General features: G+C 36.0%; 1 protein-coding gene across 12 annotated transcripts in view; it reads right to left on the bottom strand.

Annotated features, from left to right (window-relative positions):
- Nucleotides 1-12671, bottom strand: part of TENM3 (teneurin transmembrane protein 3) — a 1337386-nt gene that overhangs the window by 709913 nt on the left and 614802 nt on the right. For all 12 annotated transcript variants that reach the window (XM_084518183.1, XM_084518194.1, XM_084518190.1 and 9 more), the window contains one exon: nt 7210-7291. The gene's annotated coding sequence lies outside the window, so the exon portion shown is untranslated. The remainder of the gene's footprint in view (nt 1-7209; nt 7292-12671) is intronic.

Raw genomic sequence — 12671 nt, 5'->3', positions numbered from 1 at the left:
CATATGTACACCAGAAACTTGCTGAAGAATTTAGCAGCTAAATTATACGAAAACTCTGTAAAAGCCAAATGTGTCTCAGGCCCACACTGTATGAGCTGGACCGGACCTTCTGGGTGATTGGTTGCTTTTCTAACTAGTTAGAGCTGTTCTAGCACCAGGTGTGAAGGAGAATTGTCTTTGTGGCTCTTAGAGGGGAAAGAAAGCTACAGAAACAGTCTGGCAAACAGAGGAATTAGAAGGAGCCATCTCTTGGTAAACAACACTGTTCCAAGTGGCTGGATCAAGGACCAAAATCCCTAATCCTGCAAGTATCTTCACATTGCTTCCAGACTACTTTATAAATTGCCAGATGATAGAATATGTGTAGTAGAATATGTGTTTGGTGCGCCCTGACCACTGCTATAAATCCACACCTCCTTTGAAACAACCTCCTTTCTGCTCTGTCTAGAACTGGCTTTGCAATCTTACTGCCAGGGTAGATGGCATAACCTTGTAACAGCATTTGGATGGCTCAGACTCTCCTACGTTGCAGATGATGGATGTTGGTGCAGATGTACATTTGCTGTGCTATTAAGTTTATCTAAATTTCTTGCCTGACTGACAGGGTAATATTTCTACAATGTAGATGTGAAAAGGGTTTGGGATGGAGCAGACGCGTGCTCCAGGCATAATATATGCTACATAAGCACGTCTTCAACACATGGGATTCACAGCACTTGCAGAATGAGTAAGAGCTGTGTAATACATACAGTTGTGATTTACAAGATTTCTGACTCACTTTGGGCACAAGATGAGTAAACAGTGCTTACTGAAAGGATTTCTACAAATTTTTCTGCTTTCTTAGTTACTTTAAAGCATGTACATGAAAAAATGTCACGACTTCTCAGAATCTTTTGTGATCAAAATATGAACTTTCCCAAACATGAAATCTGTACAAAACATAAAACCTCACAGATACAATTATATGCATCAATAAATCAAGCAAATGTAATATTTAAGCAATGCAGCATGATCATACCCTCAGCCATTCTCCAAACTGAACTGGAATGATGGCCACAGATTAATGAGATTACAAAATGACTTTAGCAAGCTTATTGTTATCTGAATGTTTATTAGAAACCTCTGAGGTTTTGAGAATTGCATACCTCTAGGAATGCACAAAGTATTCCACATTAAAAAAAAAAAAAAAAAAAAAAAAAAAAAAAAGCTTTGATATCTTTGTATCTTTGGAGAAAGGTGGATGAATAAATTGGGTTCTTCAGTGGCAGAAATATTCCTGGCTCAGCTGTTAGGAAAATCCTGCCATGCTTTGACAACATGTTTCAAGTATGATTATGCTCATGAAATTTTTGCTGCACCTTAGCCTGAACCAGAAAACAGCCATTTTAGGTGTACAAACAGCACAGCATGTGGAGATTCGAATCAGCAAATTCAATTAAAAAAAAACAAACAACAAAACAAAACAAAACAAAAAAAACCCACAACTATTTTCACCATTAGAGGTAGACTATGTCTGTGGAAATTCTTCAGTATTTACAAGTTTTCAGAGACAGTAACAGAGCATAAAACTGGTATAAACAGTAAACAACAACAAAACAAAAAACAAACAAACAAACAAAAAACCACACACACATTTTATATAATCAAGTACAGCAATGGTGCTGTCAAGGTTTCATTCCAATGAAGACCAAATGAACAGTTTCAGATTTCTTCACAGTTTCATGTTGATTTGAACAGTACAGTATCTTGGCAGTACAAACAACTAGTAGAAGCAATTAGAACACAAATGGAGAGGGAACACTTCCAAAGTAATGATGAAAATACTATATTCCCTCTTCAGAAATGAGTTTCCGTAAAGACATTATCTCCGTATTGTTAAAAGGGACAATTTTCACAAAACACCAAACTATAGTACATACACAGGCTTTGTGACCCACACTGGGTCATCCAGCTCCTGTCTTACTGCTGCAATATCCTTACTCTCTTCCTAGCTCTAAGGATTTCCATGAGATTTCCATATCTCCCTCCTCACCTCCCTCTTTTCAAGATTTTTTTTCTCCTCCTTCTCCTTCTTCCTCTCCACAGACCCTAGTGCACTCTGCATTCCTCTTCCCAAATACAAAAAACAAACAAACAAACAAAAAAAGACAGGTTGCTTCCTGAGAAAACTGGGAGAGCAGACAAACACAACATGTAAGCAAAATAAAAGTATTTCTTTTGTTTATTCCTATTATATTTACAAAGAGAGGAAAGCAAGCAAGCCTGAGTGTGGAACGTAACGTGTTTCTACCATTAATTAGCATGCATGAGCATCTCCCCTGGCTGGCCAGGCAACTTGCTCGCATGTTGCCGACAGAATGCCTACAGCTGCACCTACTGTTTTCTGCCAGCATGTGCATGGGGTGAATGGGCAGGCAGGCAGGAGAGCCTTCCTTGCAGCTCCATGACCTCCACAGGACCAGAGCATATGTGTATGTTCTCAGCTGCTAGTAGGAAAACTGTTTTTCAGACTGGGGCTGACCTTAAAATCTCAGTACCTTTTCTTATGGAAACAAATGTGCAATGTGTGTATCAAGTAACCTCGGGATCTGCAAATGTTCTGTAATTTAGAGAATTGCTAATTGCAATGCACAGCTCTGCATCATACAGCTCCTTTCAACAGGAAAAGTGGTTACGTTCGGCCCTTTAATAAAGTAATAATTTCAGAAAAGATCACATTAAGACACGTTAGACTTGTTATTAACTCCTTAAAATTACTGTAGTTGGACACTGTTTTTTCTCTTAATAACTGTGGGAGGAGAAATACTGCCATTTTTTAGTATTATACCATGCTGGTTTAAATAATTTGCAAATAGAAGGATTACAGTCTTGAACAGAGTATTAGTAGGAAGGCATACATTCTGCCTCTTAGCTTAATACAGACTATTGAAATTCAAGTGAGACCAGTATTTTCCATGATTACTGAGTAGAATCTCTTGCTATTTTCAAGGGTTTAACTAGTTTCAACTTAGATAAAAGAAGAGAAAGTTGAGAAGAACGTAAACAGTGACAGCAGTATTTGTAAAAACTATTACAGCATATTTGAGGGAAAAAACACTATATTATAGTAACAAGAACATTATTACACAACTGAAGAAAATCCGATGAAAGAACAAGAAAAATTTTGTATTGCACTTGGATATTTCTCATAAAGACAGTGAATAATAATAAATAAATTATAATAATAAATAAATTACTGTTTTTACACCATGTTTATAAAAAGCATATATAGAATGTGTTTAAATACTGTTCAGGGAGAAATGATTTCAGCAATGTTTTATAAAAAAATAAGTTCTTAGGCTTTCATTGTGTGAACCAAAATTCTTCATTAAATTTTAAATAGAAAAATGTCTTTTTAGCCGTTAATCCATGATAAGAGCAAAAGTACTGGAAATATATGGAAATATAAAAAGACGTGTACATATACATGTATATATATCTGGTGGGAATTTGTGGAAAACAAAAAAAAAGTTCGAAAGCAGCTGACTAAGGATAAAGTGTACAGTAAGCTGCTCTGCAATATTTCTACCTTTTTGCTATTACGTGAATTGAAATTTCAAACGTACTGATTCTGCCTTGGCAGAAATGGCACAAATTTAAAATGGAGGGCAAAGAACTCTTACCACTTGATCACAGTTATTTCTGGTGCCACTGAAGTAAAAATTCCATGATCTTGTAGAAAGCTTTACGCTACTGAAGTTAACATAATGTTGGCAGAACGTCTATTATGTTTTAAGGTAGGGAAACTGTTACACTCTCCTTGTCTTTGACTTGCCACATGCAAATACAAGTGGAAAACTCTTGTATCAGAAAAGAAAATTGCTTAATTATAGATAAAAACTACAACAAGCCATGAATTACATATCCATGTTCTCTTAACCTATCATATCATGTTTCCTTTCATTCTTCTATCACAGTGATGTATACTTTTGTGGGAAAGACTGGCAGTAGCAGAAGGGCATGTTAGTTTTATTACAATGTTTGTTATTGTAATGATATTTCATGACAACAAAATGATCCATTTATAAAGGAAAAAATCCTTTCTCCAGTCATAGAGCATTACCGTTGAGAATGCAAACAATATTGTGACATTAAGGGCACTTCACTTCACAGACAGTAGTAAGATTCTAAGTCACAACAAATAAAATTCCAGAACCCTTGTGTAATAATTCTGTGTTTCTAAACATGAAGGTCACTGCAGAACAGCCCATTAGAAAACTGCAAAACTGCAGAACTCAAAAAATTATTTTTGTAAAAAAAAAAAAAAAAAAAAAAGAAAAAAAAGAAAACCGCAGTTTAAAATTTGCATATTTCCACTCCATGAAGAGTTTCATACAGTAACTGGATTAACATATATTCAAACTCAGCTCAAATGGAAACTAAAGGGAACAATACTGACATCTTAGTTTCCATATAATCTAACAGGTTTGAAAATTCACAGAAGTTTATAAAAAGGGTCATTTTCCCCCTGTTGTTTCTAGAGTATTCTGTTCCTACAGGATCAAGGGTTTGTAAACAAGCTGCATAATACCAAGGAAATTCTCCTGATACACAAATAACACAGGAGGAGCATAGATTACACTGTCTCATGCGTCAGACTTCCGTACAGCTTTGGTGGATGCTCATACCTAGCCGGTAACTTTACAGTAGGTTTGGGATGATGTTCTTTTTGTTTGTTTGCTTGTTTTGTTTTCATTGTATTTTATATAGAATAGCTGCATGTATTTAGTGACACAAATGTCAGGCCAGTAGCAAGGGCTGTAGTCAGTCTCCATTCACTCAGCTGCCAGAACAAAAGCAACAGGTGAAGGTCAAGAGCAACTGACACCAGCAAACTCAGGAGTCAGAGTACTCATCTGGAAGGAACAGCTACCTATTCAGATCTCTTCTGAACTGGAAGAGGTTGAAATTGAATTGGTTTTCCAAAATGTGAGTGAGTACCCTGATGATCAGAACACAGACGAGAAACCACATTAAACTAGAGTGCTTTCCTTTTCCCTGCTGGTTTTGTGAATTGAACTTTCCATGGTCGAAAGTATTCCAAAGGAAAGAGGTACTTTGTTTTAGGTAAAATGCACTGTTTTGTTAATTTCCAAGCAATTTTTGTCCTATTAAAAAGTGTTTCTGTTTCAATACAGATCAATTCTGTATTCATTTTTGTTTTGTACAAAAAAGTTAAAAGAGACTGCCTAAGCCACAAACTCTGGCAGGACAACACAACACTTAAATATTATGTGGTATCACTGTTCCCTTCCTTTCAACCTGCTCTGATTAACCTTTCAAAATCACAGGGCATGCTACCATGGCAGAAATTATAGATAGTCATGGAAAGTCATGCCATGATTCTAGCATTCTCTAAGGTGGGAAATCACAAACATTTCTTATACTGGTACAAATTACCTTTTTGCTGTATCTAGACACAAAATTAATTTCAGATAGATCATATAAATTGAGAAGCATATATTTCTTTTTTCTTTTTGTGTCTATTTATCTATGTTTTCCAAAAAGAATTTACTGTGTACCCTGACAAAAGAAGGTTGTATACTCCATTCTGGTAAACTTTGAGACTGAAGAAAAAAAAATGCCTTTAAACAACCCCTGTGATTTCTTGTCCTGAAAGCAAGACCATCACTTTGTCTAACAGCCAAAATTAGTCCAAATTTTGAGCACCTTGTGCTAAATAAAATTTATCAACTACCATTATTTTCTAAAAAGACATATCTAGAAGTTAAAGATCAATAGGACAAGGAAATCTTCCAATAACCTATTTTTCTTGGTAATATTCCTCACATCAGCCTATGGAGCTGTGGGTAATGCAGCTTCTAATTCAGCAGTTCTTGGCAGGACAAGAAAAAGGCTGAACGTGCAGAGTCTATTGCTGCAACCTGCTAGGCATTGCTCATAATACTATACGATCTTTTCATTACGTTTTAACTTATGAAAGGGTAAAAGAATGACAGAGTAACAAAAATAGCCAGCACGCATGCTGTAATCATGCTATCATCCTAGGAAGAATATGTCAGAGGATTAGTATTGGGAACACAAGCTAAGAAAGTATGTTTACAGGTGGAACTGATGATATCTCTCCATGCAGTTATTCTTAAAGGTTTTACTAAATTGTTTGGCCTTTTTCAGTGTTTATCACTTTCTTATTATTTTATTTTACGGTTTCGTGTATCCAAGCACAGGCACAGTATCTCCTTTTTTTCCCTGACTTTATTCACATGTAGCACAGTACTACACTACAGATGGGTTAAATTTCTTCAGATACTGTATTCCTTTTCCTTTCTTTGAAAAAAATAAATAAATAAATGTCCTTTTACTTCAAATAGCAAGATGTGAAACTAATCTGCTTGTTACAGTTGCGATTTTGACCTGCCCTATAATCTGCACATTGCCTTCTAACTTTGAGAATGTTTTTGATGATGATGTGTGTCAATCTGTTGTAATGTTAATTCAAGCAAAAGCCAGCTATCAGCTACACCAACTATGGGAAGTGTTCGGTGTGACACTGGGCAGTCTTACTCATAAAATGCTAAAGAGAGGAAGCTCAGCTTCACCTTCAAGGATCATTACTAGGACCAAAACATCTACTTCCATTCTTGCTTTACTCAGTGACTACAGGAAAGTAAATTATTGTTATGTATTCTGAGACTTACTTGCAGACTAAAAGAATAAAGTAGGAGCAGGAATTATTTATTTTTACAGGACATATTGAGTTAGGTTAATACATGTTCTCTCTTTCCTATGTTTTACTCATTTTTTTATTTTTTTTTCCCCACTAGCAGCTGAAAAAAGCAGTGAGGCAATGATTAAATAACCTTTTTTTTTTTTTTTCCCTTCTAACTAGAACAGAAAAAAATAACCAAACAGTGCATCAGCAGATACCTCAGCCCCACAGCTTTTGTATAAAAATCTCACACAGGAAATTAATGCTTCTAGACCTAGGAACATGAAATGGCATGAAAAGCCATGACCAGTAAAAGAGACAGGTTAAAAAAAAAAGAAAAAGCACCTAGAAGCACATTACAGCTAGGACACCAGAATAAAATTATTTAAAAAATAACATTTGAAATTCAGTAAAATAAGTTAAAATGAAACAAAAGGAGCTTTCACAAATTTTACAAGAAAGTATGCTTTTCAGAAATATATGGAAACTGAATTTCATACCAGGACTTGCACAATGGCAGCTCCACAGTGATGATGTCCAAACAGAATTGTTACGAGGTCTTATCATGGAGACATGTAGTTCCTGGAACAGAACAAAAACAGGAATTGTACATCTCTTTGACTGCCAGCTTCATTGCTTCTAACTCTCCCTTCAGAAGCATGTACATTTCCATGTTAGAAGCATGTATGTTCTGGGGAAGTGGTTAGAGAAGTTCTGTGCCTCAGATTGCTACAGACTGCCTGGGGAACCGGCTGTGTGCCTCGGTGTCATAGCCACTTCATGGCTGTATTGTCACTATTAAGTCAATGCTTTATTTATCTTTATTCTTATAAAGTGTGTTGCAGACCATTATGTTGGAAAACAAACAATCAAACAACAAACTAACCAAAACAAACAAACAAAAATATTATTTTATTTGACCACTGTTACCAACTGTTTGAAAAATGTGCTATCTGTAGGGATATGTCTCTCGGTTAGCATTCCCATTCTTTTTTTTTTTTTTTTTTTGTCGTCCCAGAAAACAACATTTTGCAAACTACTACAGGTTTTTTTTTTTTTCTTTTTTTTTTGAATGTACATACAGCAATATCTCCCATAGCACCACTGCTGACTGCGCTAGGCCCTTGTGATGTTGCACTGCATGCACAGAGAACATGAAGGGCTAGCTTCTGATCTCGTTACCTTCACTTTACAAGCACAAATACATTATCTGTGTTTACCTGCACTTCCCCTGTCACCTGAATGCATAGTTATTGGGCAGAAAATGCAGTACCAGCAGACATATCCATCCATCCTCTTGTTACAACATTTGAGAAGAAGAGAAGTGGGAGAACAAGCAGGACTACTGAAGAACAGAGGTGAAAGAACAAGCAGGATTACTGGATCAGTCTCTCAGCTCTGGAAATTCTCCAGTTGCCTAGTAAAAGGCCATTAAGGGCCTCCTCCCAAAAGAACAAAAGAATGCCAAATTTATGGGCCCTTGTTTAACCTTAGTTTGCTCTTAATGTACATACAATATAGTGTAGTAGAGCTTGCTTGAATGATTTCTTCTGTGTTCCACACAAAATCAAGTGTATATACAAACAGGCAGTAATTCAGGTTGATTAGGCAAATTAAGAATAAAATTGTAACTACTGAAATCCATAATGACCTTCTAGATGATCCTCTAGGGATATAAGATTGATGGCTCACTAAAAATTTGCACATTACGAGTACCTACTACATAATACTTTATGCTCACCAGGGGCCAGAAGCAGACACATGGACAGCAAAAGCTATTATGCCACTGCTGCTCCAGGATGGCTTGGTACTCAGTATAAGATGGAGGGGTAAATTTACTTGTTAGGGCTCTGAGATACGTGCATAGTGACAGACTGCTGCCATGGAGCTGCTACATACTGGAATTTGTTCTGACGGCTATACAGCAAGCCAAGAAAGTAACGGCAGATCTGGAGAATACCACAGCCACTTCCAGCTTTGGACTTGGTGTCCATGCTGTACCAAGCAATGCTAACTGAAGGGGGAGAAATGGCAAGAAGGAAAAACCTACTGCTGCTGGTAATTTATTCTTCCTAAACCTGCAAGCTTACAGTACATTGAAAGATTTTACAAGCTGGAGAAATATAATAACTGCTTACTACACTGGAGTACTTTGCAAACGAAAGTATCTTTTTCTGTGTATAAAATGGTTGTTTACACATTTTGTCACATATCTGTACAGTTATGAAAACAAACCTACTGCTTTTATAGTTAGATTTTTTTATTTTTTTTTTCAGCTTCAAGAGGACATCTTCAGCATGTAGTCATATGTATTATTTCAAGTTTTAGCAAGGTAGGCAGTCACTTCCAGGAGAGCTAGCTTGGCTGTACCTGAATTCAGGCAGGGTAGGCAACTGCTTTCATTACTGCCTTTTTCTGTTATCTTTTTCAGAGACTGAGAAATTAATTCATCTGTAGGGCTACATGTTCTTTTAAAAAATAGTTCTGATCTTTATATAGTAATGTAATTTAAATTAGTACCTAATTCTCTAAAGTCCACAATTTAGGACAGCGCAGAATCTACTGCAGCAACTAATTAAACACTTACTGTAAGGTTAAGTTTTTCATTAAATCAATAGGCCCCTAGTGTCAGTTACAAAGCCCTAATTACTATGCTGTAAATTTAGATTGAATTTGAATTAAGGACTGATTTCAATCTAACCACAGCATGTAAATATTGTAAATTACCAGAATTACAGTTCAATAAAATTGAATGGATTTCACTTTAGATAAACCAAATGCAAATGAGCCAAAAAAAAAAAAAAAAAAAAAAAGCCAAAAACCTGCAGAAATTTCCCAAACATCTGCACAAGAATCTTATATATGCAGTATATAGCATAATGCTTTGGGAAAGCAAATGTCAGAACTTCAAAATGCTGCCACCGTTTACTCTAACATGTTTTAAATATTTCATTATCTGTTCTGAAAATGAATAAATTTAATCTCTCCCAAGTGATCAAGTAAAATGATGGCTAATGTGCCCACTTACTGTGTTGCTTTAGTTTGATGACTGTATTGTTGTGCTAAAGCACAGTATGAAATCAGGTTATCAGGTTATAACTGGCAGGGATAAAAAAAAAAAAAAGCAGTGCTGGGAAACACAAAACAACCCGTTTTCAAGGCATGAATCATGCACTTTGAAGATTCAAAACAAGTGTAAAAATTACAGACAATAGCACTCTAATCAAACAAGTGCAAAACTGAAAATAATTGGAAGTTTGTGGACTTTCATTCAGCTTCAAAGAAGCACTGTATCCACAGGATATTAATAAAATTGGGGAACTGGGTAATATGTTAGGTTACACAGAAAAGGAAAAATCAGAAAATACCTACATTGAGGTTCACACATACAATTATTAGGAGCTTTCTCCTCACCTGCTTACATTACTTCTGCAGACAATACTCAAAATGATGTTTGTAGCCTTAACACATCCTTAAAAAGTTAATTAAATAATTTCTAATTTTTTGCTCTTTATTCTTTATTAAGTCAGTTATCTCAGCAGGACAAACTGAGACAGCAAAATAATGCAACTGACTTAAAAATAGAAAATAATATATATTTAGTACTGCCATGAAGGTTCAGAGGCTGGATAGATTAAGGAAATGAATAGTAATTTTTGTGATTTTGTTCCTGATAAATGGGGAACATAAAATCAAAACCAGAAAAGAATGAAGGAGTAAATAAAAATCCCTCAATAATAATATCCATTATTCTTATTTATGCCAGAAATACAATTATGCCACCTATTCTTTACTGCAGTTATGGTTTTGTTTCTTTTTTCAGAACCCATTTTATGGGGTCTTCGATCTCTTCATGGTTCACAAAGTTAAACAGTGCTAGTGCAGTGTGCAAGTGCACGCTGCATATCTGATAATATACAATAATATACAAGCCGACTTCTGATTATGCATATCTGATAATATACTAGCCACACTTCCTAAAACTCGTATTTCCTGTGAATGTTAAAATTGTATCTCAAACCATACAGAAGTGTTTTAATGACTTCATGTCATCAAGAAAGGTTGTAATACTTCAGCTCGGCTTCTTCAGCTGAGTACAGTAGCCAAAGGTAGTAAGTAATTCACTACATTTGCCCTATGTCGACATTTCACATTAGGAAAATCAAACCATTCTCTGGCAGTGCTCATCTTACCAGCCTAGTGGAATGTTAAATTACTGACTAACGAAAATGATGTTTCACCCAACTCCGGAGTTTTGCAACTTTTTGCTGCAAAATGTCACAAAGTAGGTAAGAAAAAATGACTCATGGTATGTTCCAAATTAGAACATGTGGTATGTTTGTGCATGCACAGGGTGTTGCTAAAAGTAGGAAACAGGCAGAATGAAGGAAGAGAACTTGTGTGGTTCCTCATGTCTCACAATTAGCCCTTTTCCTAACAGTCTTCTGTCTTCATGTTGTACGCTTACTGCTGGGCAGGACAAGATACTCCTTTGGGATTATGCTTCCCTGGATCCCTGACTATAAAGCCCACCATGCTTACTCTTTATGGCTAGGAGAACTATCTCTCTTCACAGGACTCTGCTTGAGCAGCCTGATGAAATAAGCTCAGGAGCAGCTTGTTCACAAGCTCTTGAGAAAATGTTCTGCCACTCTGCATGGTGAAGAATTTATGATTTTATCCCGTCTTATGGAACAGTGAAAGTAATTCAAATTAATTTTTGGTATTCTTCCTATATTTGGTATTTTTGGTATTCTTCCTAGGTTATAGATGCTAGGAATTTCAGTGTTCAGATCTTAAATGGAAAGCTGGCTATTCCACACACAAGTTTCACCTCATGCCTGTGTAAGGGATATGAGGAACATATAGTAAGTTTAGCAGTCAATGGTTTGGGTTTCTCTATGCAGAGTCATCAGGTCACACATGGCATAGGAAAACGTTCTCTCCTAAAATTATGCCCATATCTAATACTCACCAAAATGACTGTCTAATGGAATGACTGAATTTTCCCTTGCATTCATTTTACTGTATAAGTACCCATGATGCCTGGGCGTCAAATGATATAACTAGAACTCTATGGTGTAAATATCACGAAGAGAGAATTTTCAAAGTGACTCTAGAACAGAATCATGGAATTAAAAAAGGGAATCAGTAACAGAATGCATTTTTAACAATGTGAACCCTAGAGCCAGAATTTTGGGTTTCAAAGACTTGGCAAGTTATTTGTGGGATGAATGACAGGACAGAATCCCAGAACAGTTTAGGTTGGAAGGGATCTCTGAAGTCATCTGGTCAATACCCTACTCAAAGAAGGGTCAACCGCAACGTTTTAACATGTTCCTGATGGCTTTGATAAACCACTTTGATAAACCTGCTGATTATGCTGCTGTTAATGCTGCTCAGTACATGGTAAGCCTTCATTGCTACAAGGGTGATAACAAAACAAAACCTTTGTTATCTGAGAAGGTGTGATTAACGGTCATTTATCCAGATGTGGAAAAAAATGGACATGTGACAACAGTTTGACCCTGCTTTGTTTCATTTATCAAGCTCCTGATTTTAGTTAGCAGTGGGAATCAATCCCATAAATATTTAGTGCAGAAGCCCATTTCTTTTGTTGCATTAAATATCTATTGTGAACAGGTTGTTCATTACTTTGTTCACATTCTATTAAAAAAATCTAGCTACAAATCTGAATCTGAACAGTGAGTATATAAAGAAATCAACAATCATTACTGAAAATACTGAAAGACAGCATGCTTTTAACAGCTTAGGAAGGCTATTTGATAATACCACTGCTTTAAAAAAGAAAAGCAAACAAGCACACATCAGCCTGAGACAAAGTTAGCACTAGAAATACTATTTTTGCAATATATTTTGTAGTAACAGTTAGAATGAATTTGAATTAAAGTACACTTTAGGATAGGCGTTAATTGAGAACACAGGCAACATACACTGATGT

Source organism: Aythya ferina (assembly GCF_964211825.1).
Source record: "Aythya ferina genome assembly, chromosome: 4".
Lineage (NCBI taxonomy): Eukaryota > Metazoa > Chordata > Aves > Anseriformes > Anatidae > Aythya > Aythya ferina.
Note: the sequence above shows the minus strand (reverse complement) of the source record. Positions and strands in the feature narration are given on the sequence as shown.